The sequence below is a fragment of the Eumetopias jubatus genome, unplaced genomic scaffold, assembly GCF_037043125.1.
Source record: "Eumetopias jubatus isolate StellerSeaLion01/CBP00866 unplaced genomic scaffold, mEumJub1_p1.0 scaffold_10, whole genome shotgun sequence".
NCBI classification, from domain to species: domain Eukaryota; kingdom Metazoa; phylum Chordata; class Mammalia; order Carnivora; family Otariidae; genus Eumetopias; species Eumetopias jubatus.
In genome coordinates, this window is record NW_028274816.1 from 30852504 (window position 1) to 30868199 (window position 15696).

Sequence of the window (15696 nt, forward strand, 5' to 3'; positions counted from 1 at the left end):
AGAACCCAGAAAATCATATAAATCAAGGGGTAAAGCACCATCCAGATGTCTTGGCCCTAAGATATTTGTCCAGTTGTGAGCAGATCCTTCATGTGGGCTGAAGAGTCCCTGAGGGTTTCCTAGGGTCCAAGGGAAGAGGAAGCCGCAGTCCACTGAATCCGTCAATGAGGATCAGTTGCCTAGCAGCCCTGACACTAGGAATTGTTCAATCAGTAGTCACCTTTCTGTCCTTCCTCCTCCTGCTGGAGCCAGTCAGGGCAGAAATGGTGGCAGCCCAGTGCCTTTCTGAAAGAGTCTGGGCTTTATTCCTTGTAGATCTAAAAAAGGGGGGTGGGCATTTACCAATGTGCAAAGACATGGGCATATAAAATTATTATTTTTTTAACTTTTTTTGGGCGGGGGGATATTATTAAGATTGAGAAACGCAGCACTCTTGTGTTCATGAATTACAGTCTGCAGCTCATGTTTAAGAAGAACTTAAAGACTTATTAAAAGGAGCAGTGCAATTTGCCTCTGCTCAGAGCCACCTCACCTGCAGACCGGTTCCGCAAGGTCAGCAGTTAGCGGGAAGTTGCATAGCCTTGGTTTCGATGGCTTTCACTTTACCCGTGCCCTTGATGTGGTGCCGACTTGTCAGGATTCTCGTAACACTCCTCGGTGATGGCTTCTTCTGTTCTCTTTATTTCCTTAAGTGAACATCTGTCTAATTGTTCACCTCCATTGCTTTAGTGCTTTCCTCATGCTTTCTCTCTTTCCAGACAATAAACTTTATTTTCTTCATAAGAATTCAGTCTACGCAAGGGTATTAGGCAGCTTGTTTGCACCTTTTAATTTCTGGATGTTTTCCAGGAAGGCTCTTTGCAGTGGTTCCAATGGGTTCATCTGTGAATCATGGAAGACAATGCAGCATTGTGTTTGGGTTTTTATCAGTTACCTTCTGTTTGTAAACATCTGTTTGCAAACGTTGCTGGTGCCCACCCCACCCCCACCAGAGATAAAGGGTCTCATCTCTTTTTGCTTGGCATAGGGATAAGACAGAACGTCGGCTGATTTTTTTTTTTTTTTCTTTCCTTTTTTGGTCAGGTGTGTAGGTATGCAACTATTTAACTGAAACCCATAGACTTGGCACATATTGCCAAATGACTTTTGAGAGGGAATCAGGCACTTATTTCATTAATGGCTATGAAGCCTGGTTAATCTGCTCATTATTGCAGTTTAATTTTGATGCTGATTTTGATGATGTATTGAGAAACCGTATAAACCAACAATTACAACTGGAAAACATTTGAAGAGACCATTATTTTTCATATGCTTAAAAATATTCAGCAAGCCACTGTTTTTGCTTTTTACTGCATTTTATTCTTAATCTTTCTGAATTATTTATTGTTATATCTTTACTGATAAATATTTGGATTTTGTTTTTTGACTCAGTGTAAGAGTGTTCTTATTTAAATTATGTAAACTATTTAAATGTTTTTGTAATTATTGATGTGTTCCCTTCTAGTTATGTTTCATTTATGTTTTTCTTTTTTCATGCTTTTGTGCTTTACTTTATGGCCTGTCTTAAAGAAAAAAACCTTTTGGTTATGTAAATTTCAAATATATTCACAAGTAAAGAGGATAATATAATAATGAGCCCCCATATGCCAATCATCCTGCTTCAACAATTAGGCACCTGCTTTTCCTTGCTCGGTCATTGTTCCTGTGTGTGCTTGTGTGCTTGTGTGCATAAGTATGTGTGTATACATGTGGATATGTACATATATATACACACATATGTATACATATTTTTCTAGTGTGTGTTACTTAATGCTTTATGTGTTCAAATAACATTTTGTTTAAAATAAGAGTAAAACCCATCTAAGTAGTGAAAATTAAGAACTCCATTACAAAAAGCTTGATTTTTCTCATAGATTTGTGGGCATTTGGGGGGAATCTCCGTCCCCTGTCAGGGTGGGAGGAAGCATTGTGCGGCTCCAGTTCATTGTACATCTCGTTACCCTAAACCCAGTGTCCAGTGCTCTGAATGCAGCAGAAACGGGGGCAGAGCAGTGGGGCAAAGAGGTGCTCTTTGAAAGCCTATCCCATGTCCACAGAAGTTCCCACACGGGTTGTGCGACATGGGCTGGGCAGTTGGCCCGATCGGAGGTTAGGTGGCTGATTTCTATAGGAAGCCTGCCTGTTTGTGGCCATGTACATCCTTGTCTCATCTCCATTCGCATTTCCTGAAACCTGATTATGGAGATACGGAGGCAGGTTTTTGAAGGTCAAGGGAGGGCTATTGGTCAGGGGACACTAGCCACAGACTTTGCTTTCTCTCCCTTGGTGCACATACGGCCTTGGTGGCCTCTAGTTTCGGTCATGGCAGAAGTCCCTGATGTCTGGCAATACTGCCTGCTGCAGGAAGCACTTGGGTTGGCAGTTGGACTCTCTGGCTGGTGTTGTATTGATAATGTGGATGCCAGGCGCCTGGGTGGCTCCGTTGTTAAGCGGCTGCCGTCGGCTCAGGTCATGATCCCAGGGTCCTGGGATCGAGCCCCTCCTTGCTCAGCGGGGAGCCTGCTTCTCCCTCTGCCTGCTGTTCCCCCTGCTTGTGCTGTGCTCTGCCTCCCCCACTCACTGTCAAATAAATAAATACAATCTGAAAAAGAAGTGATAACATGGATGCCACCAGTAGAGATACTATGCTAGATTCTGCTGAGAGCTGACCTAGGGAAGACCATAGCTACCCTACTTCCCAGCTCGCACACGTGCACGCACATGCACACACACGCACACACACAGAGGCACAAATGCACTCATGTATGACTGTGGGAGGCCTGCACGAGCCTTCTTGCCCCTCCCCTAGATGGCCACCTTTCTCCCCATTAGCACTTGTATTTTGGCTGACTAGGTCAGTCTGTATAAGAGAATGTCTTGGTGCTTTCAACCTGTAACTCCTCTGAAACATTGTCTTTGTGATGTTATCATACCTTTGATTTGGGGGATAGGATTAGGCATAATCAGAAAAAACATGTGGCCTGGAACACATTTAGGAACTATTTATTCTATGCTAAAGCTTTTCCATGCATGTTATCCTTCATATTCAACACAGCTCTGTGGGGTTGGAGATATTATAAATGATAGGTATTATGATTATTATTATTATTGCCAATGTTAGCTCAGATTACTGATTGCCTCCCCATCCAGGCACCGTGTTAGATGCTTTATACTCATTATCTAACTTAATGCTCATAGCACTTCTGCTGGGTATATATAATTACCCCACTGTACTGGGTCTCAGAAAGCTTGGTGAATTATCCAGCATCGCACAACTACCCAAGGGCAGAACTCAGATTTGAACTTGGTCAGGCCTGACCTCTCTGCCTGTGATTTCTCACCTGAGGGCCAGAAGCACCGATCCTGAGGTCAGTGCTTTTCCTCTTTGTCCCTCACACACCCGGGGATTTGTTTCCTTGGGGGTCTGAGTCATACATTAGGGTTGGCCACAGTACACATGCATGCACCACACACAAGGTAGCCAGCCAGCCTTCCCTTATCTTTCTGGATACGCTTAGAAACTACTTCTTTATTTAAAAAAAAAAAAGGTGCACAGGAGAAAATTTGAAATAGTACAGAAGCATCTAAATAACTAGTCTCTTTCCAATATCCAGTTAAACATATAGTTTTCTACCAAAAAGATAACCCATTGCATGTCCTTCCAGAAAAAAAAATGCCTACACTAGTAGTAAATTCATTCGTGTATATTATATACTCACATATAATATATACCTATTTAATCAAATTGGGACTCTGCTAATACATTTCTTCTGATTGAAAAATAATGTAGTTATTTTTATAAATTTCACAATTATAGTTACATGTACATAAATAAGGAGGAAGAAGTACTTCTGGGTGTCAGAAGCAATCATTAATTTTGTGTATATCTTTTTGTCTTTTAAAAATTCAAATATGTTTATCTGTTTTTCTTAAAATGGTAATCTCACTCTAGTCTGGTTTTTATTTTCGAACCTAACATATTTTGGCCACCTTTCTGTATCGATAAGTATGCTCTGGCAGTGTGGTTCCAGTGACCCCACATTATACCTTCATCACTTATTAAATGAATCCCTTATTGCTGGGCACAGATGCTCTTTTCAATTTCTCGCAGCCATGAGCAAAGCTGCTGATTTACCTGGGCTAAGTGAAGCTTTTAAATGCAAATGGATCATTCTTCTCCAGAAAGATTGTTCCCATTTATACTATTTTTGCAGCAGTGTGTGAGGTTCTGTTTTCCCACATCTTCACCACTGCGTGGTGATCATTTTGTAATGATTTGTATTACTCCCTGAATGAGTATTTATCTTTGTTTCATTGATAATGGAGAGGGAGGGGCTGGTTTGCCCATCAATTTGTCCCAATATCCTTCTCAACTTCAGAGAACACAAAGTTGAACAAAAAATTTTCACATTTTACATACAGTCCTTTAAAGCTCTCTGGCTAATCTGTAACGTAGGGTGCGCAAATTAAGTTTTTTTCCTGTGCTTAATCCTTATTAAAGCTCCAATCATTAGGGCCACAAAATTGCTATAACGAGAGTGCTTTGGAAACATAAGAGATCGATAGTTTGGTACTTAGGAAATAAATGAAGCAACTTTTTGCTTGTTTGTTTTAAATCCACTTCAGAGCTGAAAGACTTAAAATGAACAGATTGTGAGTTTCTCGGCATTTCATAGCTTATACATTGAAAGAGGATTTTAAAAATACATCTAACTTGCATTAAATGTCTCAAAACCTAGAGGAGTTATATTTAAAAATTCTTTTAATAACTTGAGTTTTCATTGGTGGTGGTGGGGACTCTTAGTAGATATGTGAGAGGCCCTGATTTTTTTTTTTTAAAGATCTTATTTGAGAGAGAGCCTATGCAGGAATGCGGGGTAGGAGCAGAGAGGGGGAGGGACAAGCAGACTTGAGCTGAGTGCAGAGCTCAACATGGGGCTTGATGTCATGACCCTGAGATCATGACCTGAGCCAAAATCAGGAGTCTGACGCTTGACTGCCTGAACCACCCAGGTGCCCTATGAGCATCCCTGATTTTAAGAAGCCCATAAGTTGGTATGAGGAAGCCAGGGCTTCTTGCTCGGTTCTCTCATATCTGCTTCCCACAGGGAACTGTGGCAATCTGTAGCATGAGGCCATATTCCACCTGGGATGGTCAGGGGAGATTTCTTGGAAGAGGTGACCATGAGCTTGATTTTGGTTTGACATTACAACAACAGAGGGACTTAATTTTGTCATCAGGGTATTGGTAGTATTCTGTGAAGGTGACAGTACTCATTTTGTAAACACTCATTGCTTCAGTATTCAATCATTAGTAAGTAATTTTAAATGAAGTTGGTCAGTAGTTCCCAGAAGTTTGAACTTCAGGATCCAGTAAACTTTTTCAAAAGAAGACAAAAATGAGGATGCGAACTTGGGCTTGCTAAAGGATTATTTATTTATTTTTCCTAAGGACAGAAAAACAGCAACCAAAAAAAAAAAAAAATCAGCAAAATGTAACAATATGCCTCTATCAACAATCAAAATTACTTTATAAAAGAAAGGGCATTTTAACCCTAGAATTTGTGAGGACAAATGCATCCTCTAAAGGCATATTTCGTTTTATTAACTTTTTGTTTTGAACTAATTTTAGACTCACATAGAAGTTATAAAAATAGTACAGAGAGTTCACTTCCTTCCCCTGATTTTGGCGGTTTATCTAACCATCATAGAACTATCAGAACCAGGAAACTGACAGTGGTCCATGCCATCAGCTGTACTACCCTGCTGAAATTTCACCCCTGTTCCCTAGGAGCTGATTTAAATTTCAGGATCTTGTCCAGGGTCCCACATTATTTTTAGTTGTTGTGTCCCCTTGGTTGCCTTCAGTCTTTGACAGTTCCTATTCCTTTCTTGTCCTTCCCGATCTTGAGAATCCTGTGTGTGTGATTCCTTTTTCATGATTAGATTGAGTTTAAGCATATTTCTGCAAGACTGTCGTAGAAGGGATGTTGTGTCCTTAGTGTATCACACCAGGGTGTCCATGATGTTGACAGTCTTATCACTGGTGATGCTCACACTGAAGTAACCTTGATCATTTGGTGAAGGTGGTATCTCCTGAGTTTCTCCGTTGTAATGTTACTAGTTTTTTCTTCATCGTTCGGAAATATTTGGGGGGAGGTGCTTTGAGATTGTGCACATGTCCTCTTTCTCCTTAAACATCGATACACTGACCCTTAACATCCACGAGTAGATGTTGTCAGCAGCAATTAATAATTGTGATGTTTGCCTAATGATGGTTTTGTATTTCCCTCATGTTTTTCCTACTTATTAAATTAGAATTCTCCTGAAGTAAGAGCTACCCCTCTCCTCTGTTTATTGAGTCAATTATTTATATTAGTGTAGACTCATGGGTATATGTCTTATTGTATGGCTGATAGTCTAGTATTATCATTATTTATTTTGTTGCTCAAATTGTTCCAGCTTTAGACAATAGGAGCTTCTTTTGGCTGGCTTCTATGATGGACTGCTAGTTTAATTGAGTGAATTTCTCTTCTCACTGAATTCCTCCCAGCTCCCCATTTTTCATTTCATAACACCATAGACTAGTGAAAACAGTCAGATATTTAGGACACATTGGCCTAGGGAACAGAAGGGGATTCATGGGAACATGCTTAGTGCTGAATTTGTATCTTGTCCCTCACCTTTAGAAATAAGAGAGAAGACACAGGAAAGTGGTGATGGGGATATGAAGCAGGATAAAGAAAGAATACATTGATATGGGACTTGCAGGGAAGGTACTTATTTCTTTCAGGATTGGAAGGGCCTTGTGGGGAACTTCCAGGGAGCAGCGTAGTTCAGCAAGAACTTACTATGTGCCAGGCAGGTGCCGGGCCATACAGGCTACAAGCATAATCTTATCCAACCCTCCCCCAGTCTTACTGTGGAGCAAAGGTTCCAGCATTCTAAGAGGTCAAAACACATAAAGAAAGGGGCAGAGTCAGGATTGCATCTTGGTGTCCTGACCCCAGGGACTATCTCTGTGCACTTCTCACAGACTCCTTCTAGCCCAGCAGTGGGATAGACATAGGAGAGAAAATTTCCTGCCTGTTCTCTGGTGACACTGCTACCCCCACCCACTTCCCACCACACAAATCTTTTTATTCATTATCCGGGGGGGGGGGGAAAACAACCAACCTTTCTGTGCAGTAATCACTGGTGTGTGTGTGTGTGTGTGTGTGTGTGTGTGTGTGTGTGTGTGTGTGTGTGGAAAAACAACCAACCTTTCTGTGCAGTAATCACTGGTGTGTGTGTGTGTGTGTGTGTTCACCCTTCTACGTAATCTGTGGACTTAAAAGTATTTATGTATTCCTGTCATGTTTTTCTAAAATCTTGCCTTTAGAGCATGCAACTGTGGGGAGTTTTAATTTGCAGTGATTTCATAAGAAATCTGCACCTGAGAATCCCAAAAGACAAAATGTCCCTCTTTCTAGTGAATCTACTTGACCACCACTGTTCCTTTCTTCTAGTAGCCCTCTTGTCTTCACCACCCCTCAGTCAGTTCGAAACAAAGAAATGGGCTCTGGAAGAGATGGTAACGACAATATGAGATCCAAATGCTGTGGCTCACATCTGGGATAGTGTAGATTCTGGGGTGGGCAGGAACTTGCCCAAGGTCACCTATGGAGTTAGGGGCGAGCCTGACTGAGAAGCGAGGGATGTGCACTCTGTGCCACCTCTCCGCCATCTTGCCATGGCTCCCAACAATGCCTGTCACTACAGCCAATATCTGACTGACCAAGTGGCTAAAAGGAATTCTTCTGAATGGTTTCTTAATAATAAATGCTTACATTTTCTCTTGGCCCCAGGCCAAATCCCCCCTCTCAATCTTGTTTTCAAGGTTGAACAATCCTTTAGAGTTAGTGACCTTGCCCTTATCGGCCTGTGGATGTCGCTCTCTGTCCATAAGCCTCCTTTCCAGAGACCGTGTTTGTAGCAAAGACTATAATTTTATTTTGGGTTTGGATATACTGATTACATTTTAGCTTCTGGTATATTTTCTTACCTGTCACAGCCATTAAATTTATTTTAATAGTTACTCTACCCTCCTGATAGCCAGTAAAGGGGGAATTGGATATTGTCTATCAATTGGCTAGTCTGTGAACTAAGGCTATATCTAATTACAAGGCATTGTATTGGTTCTGATTTATTAACCATTTACTGTGCTTCGGAGAAGGTAGCATTTTTAGTAGCACTGTTCAGCTTGGATTGTAGCCTTCCAGGGGGGCAGAGTGCCCAGAATATCAGTGATCTTACAGTTATTACTTTGTGTCATATATAATCTTGTTTTTTCCCTGCAACAAATAAATCTTTGGGACTCCCTGGGGAAAAAAAAAAAAACCAAGAAAAAAAACATTTGTGGTTACAGTATAATAAAAATAAACCGTTTGTCATGACTGCAGCTGACATTTATCAGCCCGTTTGTGGGTGCTCTTTCTCTCTCTCTCTAATACAGAACATAATTTGTCACTTTGTAACTACGTTCCAGTCTAAATCCCTGCCAGCATCTGCTAGTGTTTGAAGGATTAATGTGCTACCCTTTGTATGTCTGCACTTCCAGGGAATAGTGCAGCATATGATTATGGATCTTGGAAGAGAGGGGAACAGGGTGTTTTCTATGCTTTTTTTCTACACATGGGGTCTTTCTGGGCTCTTTCTGAGTGTTCTTATCCTCCTCCCATTCTGCTTAGGTACCCGGAATTTCATCATTTGCAAGAATTCTGATAGTCTGCCACCTTCCCTCTCTTGTTCATGGTCACGGTCATGGTAATAGTCCACGTGTACTGCGGGTGGGCAGTGGCAGATGATTTGGGGTCAGTTAGACCTGGTTAATATCCTCCCTTCATCTGATCTTATGACCTCAAGTTACTTAATTTTCATTTTCTCACTTAGGGCATGAAGATGCTAATACCTACTTTTTAAAGGTGCTGAGGATGTAAAAGGAAATCTGTGTTGATGCAAAGTGCTGGGCTGGGAACCCGGCCCAGAGTAGCTGGTGGGGCTCTACCACCTTTCGTCCCTGTCAGTGTGATTGCTTGGTCTATTGCAGTCCATGAAACTGGGTGTCAGTTGGAAGATCCCAGTGCCACGAGCCACCTGCTGGTTATGATACTGCTTCTTTTGCATCTTTTCCTGTTAGTTAGAGGAGTTTGTCTTTATTTTGAAATATTTATATCCTTGTAAATCAGATGCTTCGTGGGTTCCAGAGATCATTCTTCCTGTAAGAAAGTGGTTCTCACCAGGGGTTGGTACTGAATTCTGGCAAGGCTGAGGAACCGAAACCCTCACCCATGGCCAAATGATTCACATATCTGCTGGAGGGACCATCCTTGCTTTCCCCAGCAGAAGGCATGAATTCTCTTGGGTGATAATGTGGCCTTAATTCTTATTACTTTATGGAATGGCTCTAGTCTGTCAGTCACCCTTAATCTATTCGTGTCGTTTGGATTAGAAAAATTCTAGGCCATGGAGAACATGGCCTCGTTAGTAACTCTCTTGTGAGCCATCTCATTTCATGTGTTCACTATTTTGTTTCTGTGGGTGTTCTGCCCATCCTACCCCGGTGGCACCCCCGCTCCCCAGCCCCTGAGTCTGTGTTTGCACCTCTCTTCTCTCCAATCAAGAAAAAAGTGTGTAGCTTTTTTTTCATTAAGAGAAGTGTGGTTTTGTTGTTGTTTCTGTTTTGTTTTTGTTTTTCTGAAAAATAAATGTGTATGAACAGCACAGAAATATCATGCCCATATACCCAGTGTCCAGGATGGGGCTTGTGATTTGATGCTTGTTAGGATTTTGGAGGGAATTCTTAGCAGATCTGGGAACATACCTTTGAGCTTGGTGGGGAAAAAAATGTCAATTCTTCCCACCCCAAATGCCTAAGAATTTGCATGCTTGGAAAGTGTCTAGAAAGCCCCAATTTCAATTTTTGACTGGTTTTTATAAACTCCTAGAGATTCCAAAATATATCTCAAAAAGGTTCAAGTAGACAAGTGGAATTGTAGGAGCCATTTAGTGCAGAAAGTGTGATGCTCCCAAAAGTTAGATCATTTAATACTAGACACGTTTTGTAAGGAGCAGTGTTATCAGATGCTCACTGCTAAAGTCCATTGTCATCCTTAATTCTACACAGTTTGGGACTTGTTCGGCCGTGTCTTATCTGTATTGTTATCAAATGTTCTGTGTGATAAGCAACACATACTTGAAGATATGGTCTCATGTTCCTTTTTCTCTTACATTTACTGGAATCTGTAAATCATAACAGTTACAAGACTGTCAGACTGTAGGAAGCAGTCCTACAATTTTCTTGACTGTGTTCTAAAACAAAGGTTCAGCAAACTGTGCTATGCTGGGAGGAAACCCAGCCCAATGCCTGTTTTTCTAAGTAACGGTTTTTCAGAACGTGACCATGCCCATTTGTTTACATTATCTACAGCAGTTTTTGTTGTCATGCTACAAAAGTTGAGTAGCTTATATGGCCCACACAACCTGGAATACTATCTGGCCCTTTCAAGAAAAGCTTTACTAACCTCTGTTCTAGAGGACTTGGGTCCATTTGGGAAGAAAAATCTGTTCCACTAGATCAGAATGAGCAGGTGATTTGATTGGTATCTTATTTCCACACATGTGGAAACAAGTGAAATTATACATGACTTAGTTATCAGATTTGGTTAATCCAAAGCCTGGGGCATGGGAATAGAGGAGAGGTTTGAAGTTAGCTGTTTTTTTTGTTTTCCTTTTCCCCATCATAAAGTTAAAATTTTAATGGTCAAAGTAAAACAAAAAAGTGTAAAAGATTTCGGATTTATAGAAGGAAGAATGTTCTTAGGAGTAAGTTGTATTTGGCTGCACCAAACTCTTTTGGACTCAGGGATAATTTCAGGGTTGGGAAGAAGGGTCTGGTGCCAAGACAATATTACTATCTTGTAAGGAGAATTGGCTTATCAGGGTGGAGGGAAAACTGAAATCCCAGTTCTTTCAGCTACTAATTACATGATTTTTGATGCTGATTTTTCATACTTGCTTAGCCTTTCTTTTATTTATAAAATACTGACAATTAGGTCTACCTTGTAAGGACTCCACAGGGTAAAATGTGGCAAAATTTATAATTGTTCCTTCCCTGAATCGTATCTGCCAGAGTGGATCCTCAAAAGAGTTTAATTCACAATGAGTGTTTGCCTCATGGAATGGATTTTGTAATGGATTTATAAAGGGGAAGGATGTGTTAAGGTTCTGCATGTGTGATGACAGTTGACACTTGACCTAACTAGAAAGTATGACCCTCAGCCATAATGCCCCCAAGTCCTTCTGGGGGTTGCATTGTGGGCCTGGTACCCCAGGAAGGAGTGAAGCCTCAGAAAACCAGGGCTTGCCTTTAGGAAGAAGGAGCAAATGTTCCAGGGCCTCCGTTTACAGAGGTGAAACCCTGGGTCACCCCATCACACTCCAACAGCAGAAGCCCTGCCTGTAGGGAACATGTGTATTGTCAAGCCAAAGGGAAAGGGGAAGATGCTGTTTTTAAATATTGAAGAGGCAGAGCGAGCGTGCACTAAGGCCAGGATGCTTTAACATGCATGCCATTCCAAAGTGTCTTCTAATGGACATTTATGAGGTGGTGTCCCCTGCACTCCTCCCCACTCTAATGCTGTCTGAGATGCTCTTCTGAAAACATGCAGTCTGTAACTTAGCTGGCTTTTAACAGAATTACCCAGTGTGATTCATTCGTCTCATTTGGCTATGAGAGAGGAGACCACAGAGCAAGTCAGATGTGCCTGTGGCCGTGTGCCGACACCCAAACCAGCCTGCTTTGTGCCCCAGGAGGACAGGAGATCCATTCACTGTTTCGACTGTGTGTGTAGATGTTGGCCTCACTCTGACGCTCTGCAGGGCTCCCTTGTCCTCAGCTTCTGTTTGGACTTCCTTTCCTGAAGCCATCCTGGTTCCGCTGTCAGACAAGTCCTCACAGGCCCACGCACACACACACTCTCTCTTTCTCTCTCTCCTTGGTAGCAGTTACCATGAAACTATCTGGAGTAGCCAACTTGAGTGGAAAAGCAGTTACCATTAATCTGATGTGTCCTACTGGGCTGAATAGTTCTGAATGAATTCAGAAGTCACAATGGCTATTGTCTCTCAAAGACTTTTTCAGACTTACTATATGCTATTTGGGCTCCAGAATCCATTAGTGTTTTTCAGCTCTCTGATGTGCCTGATTTCATTGCTGCCTCTTTCATCCCCGAGCACATGTGTTTCTTGTAATGTCTCGGTAGAAACAACGTGGAGCAGTCCACACACATTGACATTCTGGCTCTTCTCTTGAGCTCCTGGCTTGGCAGGTGCTTGATTGGCCTTTCCAGGGGAGACAGAGAACAGTTTTACCAAACGATTTCCAGTGTATAACACAAATCCACATGAATGGCCCCGATCAGCAGGTGGCTCTTGTTCACTTGGTGAATGAGTATCCCAGCTTCTTTCACCTAGGGTCCCCCTGGCCCTGGGAAATCCTTATGATCTACATTCCTCTTATGGAAGGAGAAAGCATAGTCGGAAGGAGAAAGAAAATACTCACCACCTAATTTGTAAGAGCAACAGCCCAGGAGTTACACACCGTTTCCCTTATAGGCCTTTGGTAGAAGCCTGGACGCCCCACCCACCTCCATGCATGCTGGGAAATGTAGTTTCTGGCTGCATTCCCATCTCAGCAAACCCCACACTGGAAAGGGGAAGCTAGTTTGAGGAGTGCTAGTTCTCTCTTTTCACGGTGTATCTTCACTGTACAACCTAGAGGTGATTTTTAGATTCTAGCCTCTTGGTTTCTGCCTTTTAATGTGTGAACTTAAGTACATTTATACTTCTTGTGAGTATGGTTATATTAATACTCATTTCTAAATTTTATTTCATGTGTCCTCTCTACCAAGTGTTTTCCTTTATTATTATATTGAATTCTTTTTGGATACTTTTTTGGATTGATCCAGTTTCTTTCTATCCCATGCACCTCATACATCATTCCCTCCCCTGCTGCTGGTTTGGAAGCTAAAGATCCTCCTTCCTCCCCCCCTCCCTCTCTTCCATTCTCTCTCTCTCTCTGTCTCTCAAAGTCATTCTTGAAGTTTTTACGTAAATGCCTAAATTTTCTTTTACAAGTATAAAACTACTTTATGCCTCTCATGTTCAGCCGACCATACATGATTTAACGACTCAATGAAATCTCCCTCCTATAAAAAATATCTTCCTTGTTGTTGTTGTTTCAGTTCTTTCTCCAAGTCCTTTTTAAGTATAATTTATCTGGTCTTGCAGCTCATGTAAAAGATGCACAGCATTTGGGGATCACTTGACTGTGACCTCTCTTTTGTGTGTGTTCTCATCTGTTTCTGCTTTATGGGTGTTCTGGTTGGAACCTAGAAGAGGCTGCTTAGGCACATGCCATTTCAAGCAGGATACCTCATTTTTCTCCGAGGTGTGTGTGTGTTTTATCTTTTCCATATTATCTGTTGAATACCTTGCCTTGTTTCTGTAGAACTTTTGAAAGGTTTCTCCCTTTGGATTCATCCATAAATTAAAAATAATCGTCATGGTCACTTCTCAGGCGCAACGATACTGTTACATGTTTACTGCATACTTTGCATACTGAGTTCATCTCCATCATCCAGCAGTGTGGCTGAGCCTGCCAGCCCGAAGCCCCAGGAGAAATGCCTGGCTTCCCAAATGGCTTATGGAAAGCCGTTGCTGCTAATATCACCATCCTGCTTTATCTCTGCTTTTGAGTTTGTCCCAAGTTTGGTGGTCAATTACTCATTCTTTCATTTCCTCAGTTAAAGCCTGTCTCAAAAACCTGCTCCTTGCCACTTGCTGGGTACCAGGTATGTTGAGCTCAAGATATAAAACTTTGCATTTTAATTTACTATAAATGTCAGTGTCAGTTATTGGTTGTTTGGGTTTTCTTTCCTAGTCTCCGGCAGCGTTCTTGGGAATGGAAATTGTTATAACCTATTTGGAAGACATCCAGCAAAATCCATCAAAACTTAAAATGTGGGCATCTCTTGATTTGGCAGTTCTGCCTCCAGGATTTTATCCTATCGAAGCTATTCTGATGTTGCAAAGTACAGATACCGCAGCTTTGCTTTCAGTAACAAAAAACTGGCCAGGACATAAAATCATACTAATTACAACAAGAGCAATGGTTGATGCTCCCAGAGCATCTGCATAAGGTGCTTGCCACGGCTACTGTCTCACTGAGTCCTCACAGCAATGCCAAGGAGGAGGGTCTTCTGTGATTTCTGTCCTTACATGCAGGGAAGGTTAGACATTGGGAATTTAAGCAATAAGTTCACAAAGCTAGTGAAGGATGTGGAGGGCCGCATCCTCCTAAGTGGATCAGTTTTTAATAAATGATTGAGCAGCCCCTTCAATGGCCTAACCATACTGGTTGGAATAAGTGGGAGTAGAGCTCTACTCTATTAAGATATATCCAATTATGTATGAGTAGGGAAAAACAATATTGCAAATAACGCATGAGCTACAATGCCGTGTTGGTAGGAAAACGTTGTTGTGCGGTGTTTTTAGATGTGTGGAAATTGTATTCGGGAAGCATTTGTGTCAGGTTGTCACTCTGTTTATCTCCGGTGGGATTAGAGAGTTTTTTTCACTTTGTAAAATTCACTTGTGCATTATTTGTACTTTTCGTCACTGAGCCAATATGATTTTTACCACGCATGATACACTTAAGTAGCCGAAGCCCACTGAGCTTGGACCAGAGACCCTCCCACCAAACTCACACATGCGAGCTGGTACTGTTGACTTCCGGGGCCACTTGTCGGAGGCCATCTGTGCATTGTATGTGTGGTAGCATCCCTAGCCCCCATCCATTAGATGCGGGGACACCAAGCCGTGGCAGCCAGAACTTGTCCAGACCTTGCCAGATGTCCCTTCAGGGGTAGAGTGCCCCTGCTTGAGAACCCTCGAGATAGACGCTGGCCAGTCCGTGCGTCGTTCTCTCCACACTAAGGGTTGTCATGACGATCACATTTCTCCACCCGAGGTTCTCCAGACTTCTCGAGTCCTTCCTGGGGAATTCAGACTGCTCAGAACCATAGCTGACAAATCTTGCTTTTCTCTTTCTGTTCAGTTTAACTGAGTGCTCTTGACTTGCCACCAGATAATCAACGGGCCCCAGATCTCTGTACTTTCAGCAAGGCACCTCCTTCTGAACTGAGGAGGGGGAGGGCACTGACACTTCTTTTATTGGTGACTTCCCCAAAATAGGGTGTTCCGGTGCTTAGCAAGTTTAAGAACACAGCTATTAAATATTCAAAATATATAGCCTGTTCCTGTTGAGAATATAATTACACAGTAAATTAGCTCATGTCCAGTATGTTGCCTTTTAAGCACATCTTTGATGTTTCCAGTACTTACATAAGATATAGGGCCTGTTTATTAAGAGTCTTCAACTGTGTATAAAACTAGAGCAGTCAAAAGTAATGGTGTCTGCTGAAGGATTCTTTATCATATGAATTTACCTTTAGTCATCTATTATTTATTTCAGCTATTTTATATGCCATTATAATAAATATTATGACAGAGAAAGCTTTTATGCTTCAACTTATTGTAGTACTCTTTACTTGCCTG

At 41.8% G+C, this 15696-nt stretch overlaps 1 protein-coding gene across 1 annotated transcript in view; it reads left to right on the top strand.

Moving 5' to 3' along the window:
• WWOX (WW domain containing oxidoreductase) overlaps positions 1 to 15696 on the top strand; it is a 922682-nt gene that overhangs the window by 216139 nt on the left and 690847 nt on the right. The window lies entirely within an intron of this gene.